Here is a 7543-nt window from a genome sequence, read left to right as displayed (position 1 = left end):
GGCGAGCCGCTGGTTGAGAGAGAGAGAGAGAGAGAGTAAAATTGGTGCAAAACCAGGATTTTATTTGTTTTACACATGCCTTCAGGGCACTATCCAGCTATTCAGCCCAGCCAGGTACTTTTCTTGTCAGACAAATCAAAATCAAAAAGGAAATATCCAAAAACTCAAAAAGGGAAAAAAACGGAAAAAAAGTCATCAGCCAAAAAATTAGGGACACGGGAATTCGGTTCGTCCTTCCTCCGTCCTTGGGATTAGTGCGATTCCTGCGGTGTTCCGGCCGCCTAGTCGTCCGCCTGGGAGGCTCCGTTCTGGGTGCATAGAGGGAGAGATTAGCGGGGTTAGGGGGGTGGTGGTTTCCTCACGTGAGTCCTCGCAGTTGGAGGTTTCGTTCGCGGAGATTCGTTTCGAGCCACTGGCTCTCTCATGGTATGTCCAGGCTCTTTCTGCTTCTCTTGCGGCTGGTTTAGCTCGGGGTTCAATAGTTAGAGTTTTACTCACTCAGGCTCCGGGTAACCCTCCTCCGTCATGAGCCTCCCCTTGGTGTTTGTTCTCTCCTTTTAAATGCTGCCGCTCCCTTCCGCGAACTCGGCGCAGCTGTGCCTGTTTAATTAGAGGAGGTTAGTAGTTTCCCCTCACATTCCGCACGCGTCTTGCCTCGGGCCCGCTGTCCTTGGTGCTGATACTCCTCCCGGCCTCTCTCCAAGGTGCCGCTCTTAGACATCCATCCATCCATCCATTATCTGAACCCGCTTATCCTGAACAGGGTCGCAGGGGGGCTGGAGCCTATCCCAGCATACATTGGGCGAAAGGCAGGAATACACCCTGGACAGGTCGCCAGTCCATCGCAGGGCACACACACCATTCACTCACACACTCATACACTCATACACTCATACCTACGGGCAATTTAGACTCTCCAATCAGCCTAACCTGCATGTCTTTGGACTGTGGGAGGAAACCGGAGTACCCGGAGGAAACCCACGCAGACACGGGGAGAACATGCAAACTCCGCACAGAGAGGCCCCGGCCGACGGGGATTCGAACCCAGGACCTCCTTGCTGTGAGGCGACAGTGCTACCCACTGCGCCATCCGTGCCGCCGCTCTTAGACATGTCAGGGGAAAATATTCAAAGTTAATTATTTTCCCAAGCACTTGGCGCCGGCGCACTGGCTGTTCGATCCCAGTGGTGTACCAATCGCAGGTCGGGCCACCACATTTCCTCCCCCTCAGCTCCCAGCCCTCGGCGGGAGCGTTATGAAACAGGCCCTCATTCATTCTGGACAGGGCGTCCGCATTTCCCTGGAGTTTCCCGGCTCTGTGTTCCACCTTGAACTTGAAGCTTTGCAACTCCAGGAACCACCGGGTCACTCGGGCGTTCGTGTCCTTGCACCGATACATCCAGGTTAGGGGTGCATGGTCAGTGACGAGAACGAACTCTCGACCCAGGAGGTAATATTTGAGCTTGCCCACTGCCCATCTGATGGCCAGGCACTCCTTCTCCACGGTGCTGTAGTTGCTCTCGTGCATTAACAGTTTCCGGCTGATGTAGGTTATGGGGTGCTCCGTTGCATCCTGTATCTGTGATAGGACGACTCCCAGTCCTGTCTCTGAGGCGTCCGTCTGTAAAACAAATTCCTGGGCAAAGTTAGGGGTGGTTAAAACGGGTTCCTGGCTCAGGGCCACTCTCAGGTCCTGGAAGGCTTGGTCCGCCTCCTCAGACCAAGCCTTCCAAGGCTTGGTCCTTTTTCGTCAGTTCGTGCAGTGGGGCTGCTCTCGTGGCGAAGTCCCGGATGAACTGCCTGTAATAGCCCACTAACCCCAGGAACGCCCAGACTTGCCTCTTGGTGGTGGGTCGTGGCCAGTGAGCGATTCCGTCCACCTTCCGGCTCTGGGGTCAAACACATCCTCGTCCCACCGTGTGGCCTAAGTAGTCGGCCTCCTCCAGACCCAGGCGGCATTTAGCGGGGTTAGCAGTTAGCCCGGCCTCCTGGAGGGCCCTCAGCACGGCCTCCAACCTCCTCAGGTGGCTCTCCCAGTCAGCGCTGTGGATCACAATGTCATCCAGGTAGGCGCCGGCATACTCCCTGTGTGGCCGTAGGATCTTGTCCATCAGGCGTTGGAAGGTGGCGGGGGCTCCATGGACTCCAAACGGCAGCACACGGTATTGGAACAGACCATCTGGGGTGGCGAAGGCCGTCTTCTCCCTCGCCTGCTGGGTGAGGGGTACCTGCCAGTACCCTCGGGTAAGGTCTAGAGTGCTGATGTATCGGGCTGGTCCCAGCTACTCAATCAGTTCATCTACCCGGGGCATGGGGTAGGCATCATACTGGGACATTTCGTTCAGTTGCCTAAAGTCATTACAAAAACGCCAGCTGCCATCTGGTTTTGGCACTAGCACGACCGGGCTGGACCAGGCACTTTGGGACTCTTCGATCACCCCCAAGTCCAGCATCCTTGCCACCTCCCCCCGGATGGCCTGCCTTCTAGCCTCCGGGATCCGGTAGGGTTGCAGTCGTACCTTCTTCCCGGACTTGGTGACGATGTCGTGGTGGACCAGGGTTGTCCGGCCCGGGAGGGGGAAAACACGTCCGTGTGTCGGCTCACCAACTCCCGGAGGAGTTGGTCAACAAATTTACATGGTATTTTTGGAGGGTGTGTCTCCTCCCTACCTGTCTTATGGTGTAGTTGACTGGCCCTACCTTGGCCACCACCTCATAGGGCCCATGCCATTTGGCCAGGAACTTACACTCATTGGTGGGGATCAGGACCATTACTTTGTCTCCGGGCCGGAACTCACGCACCTGGGCATTCCTGTTATACAGCTGGGCCTGCTCCGCCTGGGCCTGGGTCATGTGCTCCCGGACCATCGGCCAGATTCTCGCCATCCGGTGGTCCATGTCGACCACATGCTCCACCAGGGAGCACTGTCGGGATGGCTGCTGTTCCCAGGCCTCCTTCGCCAGGTCCAACAGGCCCCGGGGTCGCCTCCCGTAGAGTAGTTCGAAGGGGGCGTAGCCGGTAGATGCCTGGGGGACCTCACGGATAGCAAACAGCAAATATGGCAGTAAGTGATCCCAGTCCTTACTGTCGGTGTCGATCATCTTTCTCATCATCGCCTTCAAGGTTTTGTTGAACCGCTCCACCAAGCCGTCGGTCTCAGGGTGGTAGACCGAGGTCCGTAGCTGCTTAATCTGGAGCAGGCGACACATCTCCTTCATCACTCCAGACATAAAGCATGACCCCTGGTCAGTTAGAACCTCCTCCGCTATCCCCACCCGGCTGAACAACAGGAAAAGTTCCTTCGCGACACTTTTCCCTGTCGCGGCCCGCAATGGCACGGCCTCAGGGTAGCGGGTGGCGTAATCCAGGATCACCAGGATGTAGCGGTGGCCCCGGCTGGACTTGGGTAGGGGTCCCACTATGTCCATGGCTATCCTGCGAAATGGCTCATCTATGATGGGGAGGGGTATTAGGGGGTTTCGGTACGTCACCTTCGGGCTGTGCAGTTGGCACGTCGCACACTTCCGGCAATAGTCCTCGACGGCCCTCTTGACCCCCGGCCAGTAGAACCGGGACAGGATCCTCTCCTGGGTCTTCTCGCGCCCCAGGTGCGCCCCCAGCAGGTGAGTGTGGGCAAGATACAGGACCTTGGCGGTGTGGGTCTGGGGCACCAGTAGTTGCTCCACCTTCTCTTCGTTAACCCTACAAACCCGATATAGGACCCCGTTCTGGACTTGAAAGTAGGGTAACGCCGGCCTACTCACCCCCTCTTGTGGGACATAGGCGGCGGTTTTCCAGGCCGGTGCAAGGTTGGGGTCTTCCAGCTGGGCAGCGCCAAAATCCGTTGGGGCCCTTTCTGCCTCTGGTCGGAATTCGGAAAATTCCCCAGTGCTGCTGGGCTCGGCCGGCGGTGGGGTCGGGCCCTCCGGGGTGGTGTCTGTGGTTCCCGTGGGGGGTTGTGATGTCAGTCTTTTCATTACTGGGGTTGGGGTCTCCTCCGCGTCACTCTCCCCGGACGGGGCTACCCAGACCGGGTGTGGCTCCCGGTGGCCCCTACGGCGGGTTCGGGTGGTGGTGGTTGGCCTCTCCGCTGTCGGCCTCTCATCCCAGTAGGTACGGAACAACGGGCAGTCTCTCCCCAACAACACCCCCACTGGCAAATTTTCTACCACCCCCACCTTCCCTGTGAATTGCCCCCTAGGGGTGATTATGGTCACCTCGGTGGTGGGGTAGTGTCGCACGTCACCATGGATGCAGGTGACGGCGATTGTTTCGCCTCGCCTCTCTCCCGCTAGGGCGGGCCTCACCAGCGTTATGGCGCTCCCCGAGTCCAACAGGGCCTCGGCGTCTTGGCCCCCGATCCGGATGGGTATTCTCGGGGCGGCCGTGCCCTGGTGAGCCCAGCACGTGGTGAGGTAATGGCAGGGTCGGCCACTCTCTGGGGCGGTGGCCATGGATTCCTCCCTGCCGGGGCAGTCTCGGCTCAGATGGCCCTCCCGGCCGCAGGCGAAGCACCGCCTCATCTCCCTCCTTCGGGCAGCCTCCCCCCGGTCGTCCTCTTTCCACTGGGGTCTGCTCCGAGGTTCAGGTCGGTTTTCGTCATCCGGATCACCTCCTGCGCCACCTGGTGGTTCTCAAGGAGCCTGATCAGGCTGTCAATGGTCCGGGGCCCCTGCTGGGCCACATATCTGGGCCCGCACAGGGAGGGAGGAGTCATATCCCCACCAATGGAATCTCTGTGCCCGGGCTGGTAGGCTGTAGCCGTACTGGGCTAAAATGGTAGCCTTCAGGGTGGGGTAGTCATGAGCCTCAGCTTTCTGGGCCTCCCCGCTGAGAAACGGAGCCAGGATAGAGCCCCAGGCATCGCGGGGCCATTTTTCCAGGTGTGCCGTCCGTTCAAAGGTCTCCAGGTACGCCTCGACCTCGTCCTCCGGCGTCTGCTTCAGCAGCACATCTTTGGGAGCTCTGGGGGATGTGGCTGACCCAGCCTTCTGGCACAGTTCTGCCACGGCCTTCTGCAGGGCGCCTTGGGAGCGCAGTAGGGCGTTCATCGCTTCCTCCATGGTCACTGGGTCTGACCTTACTTTCGGCCCGGTTCTCTCTCGTGGTAGCTCGGTTCACCTTGCCTGCATCCTCCACCATATGTGGCGAGCCGCTGGTTGAGAGAGAGAGAGAGAGAGAGTAAAATTGGTGCAAAACAAGGATTTTATTTGTTTTACACGTGCCTTCCGGGCACTATCCAGCTATTCAGCCCAGCCAGGTACTTTTCTTGTCAAACAAATCAAAATCAAAAAGGAAAAATCCAAAAACTCAAAAAGGAAAAAAAACGGAAAAAAAGTAATCGGCCAAAAAATTAGGGGCGCGGGAATTCGGTTCGTCCTTCCTCCGTACTTGGGATTAGTGCGATTCCTGCGGCGTTCCGGCCGCCTAGTCGTCCGCCTGGGAGGCTCCGTTCTGGGTGCATAGAGGGAGAGATTAGCGGGGTTAGGGGGGTGGTGGTTTCCTCACGTGAGTCCTCGCGGTTGGAGGTTTCGTTTGCGGAGATTCGTTTGTGCCACTGGCTCTCTCATGGTACGTCCAGGCTCTTTCCGCTTCTCTTGCGGCTGGTTTAGCTCGGGGTTCAGTAGTTAGGGTTTTACTCCCTCGGGCTCCGGGTAACCCTCCTCCGTCATGAGCCCCGCTTGGTGTTTGTTCTCTCCTTTTAAATGCTGCCACTCCCTTCCGCGAACTCGGCGCAGCTGTGCCTGTTTAATTAGAGGAGGTTAGTAGTTTCCCCTCACATTCCGCACGCGTCTCGCCTCGGGCCCGCTGTCCTTGGTGCTGATACTCCTCCCAGCCTCTCTCCAAGGTGCCGCTCTTAGACATGTCAGGGGAAAATATTCAAAGTTAATTATTTTCCCAAGCGCTTGGCGCCGGCGCACTGGCTGTTCGACCCCAGTGGTGTACCGATCGCAGGTCGGGCCACCACAGCAAATAAACCCAAAAAGACTAAAACAGTCCCATTAATAAACACAGCCAAATGTTTAACTGTGTGGTAAAATATACAACTTGAAAACATTACAAAGGTTATTTGAATAAAATATTTGCCATAGGCGGCACGAATGGTGGAGTGGGTAGCACTGCCGCCTCACAGCAAGGAGGTCCTGGGTTCGAATCCCCGTCGGCCGGGGCCTCTCTGTGTGGAGTTTGCATGTTCTCCCCGTGTCTGTGTGGGTTTCCTCCGGGTACTCCGGTTTCCTCCGACAGTCCAAAGACATGCAGGTTAGGCTGATTGGAGAGTCTAAATTGCCCGTAGGTATGAGTGTGTGAGTGAATGGTGTGTGTGCCCTGCGATGGACTGGCGACCTGTCCAGGGTGTATTCCTGCCTTTCGCCCAATGTATGCTGGGATAGGCTCCAGCCCCCCTGCGACCCTCTTCAGGATAAGCGGGTTAAGATAATGGATGGATGGATGGATGGATATTTGCCAGACATTTACAATTGACAAAAATCACTTCTGGTATTATACATATACTATAATGTAGAGAATTAATGTACTTTATTTTGTAAAGCATATGCACAGTACTTAAACTTGCATATAAATATAATTGGTATATGGAGATCGCACATTAATATGCCACGTGTGCATATGGCATATTGGTGAACGCAAACACCGATAAAGACATTATAGTATGAGACATATATTTTCTGAGTTTTTCTTTCAATCCTTCTGCAATCTCTCATCAATCTCTCATCAAGCACAAGAGGGAAAGTTGTGCCGCTGTCTTCAATATTGGGTGTCATACTCTTTGCTGTCTTTGTGTTTAGCAAGGTAACAATTATGCCTGACAGGTCAGTAAGGTACATGAATATTCTTAAAAATATAAAAAACCTAAAGAAGAAAAAAACATACCTAAATAAAAATGCCTAAATGACAGCAAGTGAAATTTACAGATTCTAGCAAGCCTTCTGAGCCTTGCACACACTAATAGGAATGTAAAACCAGGGGTCTCAAGTCTCATCAAGCACTAATGTTTCAAAAGGTTATGCAACCTTTTGCTTATTTGCTTGCCAGGGGTAATTTCTGAGTGAACAGTGTTCTCTATGCTACGAATTAGGTCACATGGATACTGGCCTAAAATCAGACTACCACACCCCCAGCACCACCCTATAAACCACAAGCAGCCTATAGAAGGAATGGAAATTTGTACTCAGTTTGAAAAACCCTTCCTCCTTGCTTCCTGTCTCTTGACCCCTTTGCTTGAAAAGCCTCTGATCTACTGCAATGTAAACTCACCGCACTCAACCATAACTTCATTGGTCTTGCTCTTCACCTCGCCCTTCAGGCCCTTTTCACTGGCCTCTTCTTCTTCTTCTACTTCTTCTTCTTCTTCTTCTTCACCTCACTGGGCTGAAGGAAGGAGAGCAGAGGGACTTCTTTTCTGAACCATGTTAATTTCAGGGTTCAGATGCAATGCAATCCCCCAGGATCTGTCAGGGGAGGGTGACCGCACACATTAGCAGATAACAGGACTGCCACTACTGGAGTCTGAACAGGATCGAG

This window comes from Conger conger, chromosome 14 (genome assembly GCF_963514075.1).
Source record: "Conger conger chromosome 14, fConCon1.1, whole genome shotgun sequence".
Classification (NCBI taxonomy): Eukaryota; Metazoa; Chordata; class Actinopteri; order Anguilliformes; family Congridae; genus Conger; species Conger conger.
The sequence above is the reverse complement of the archived record's forward strand: the minus strand, read 5'-3'. Positions refer to the sequence as shown.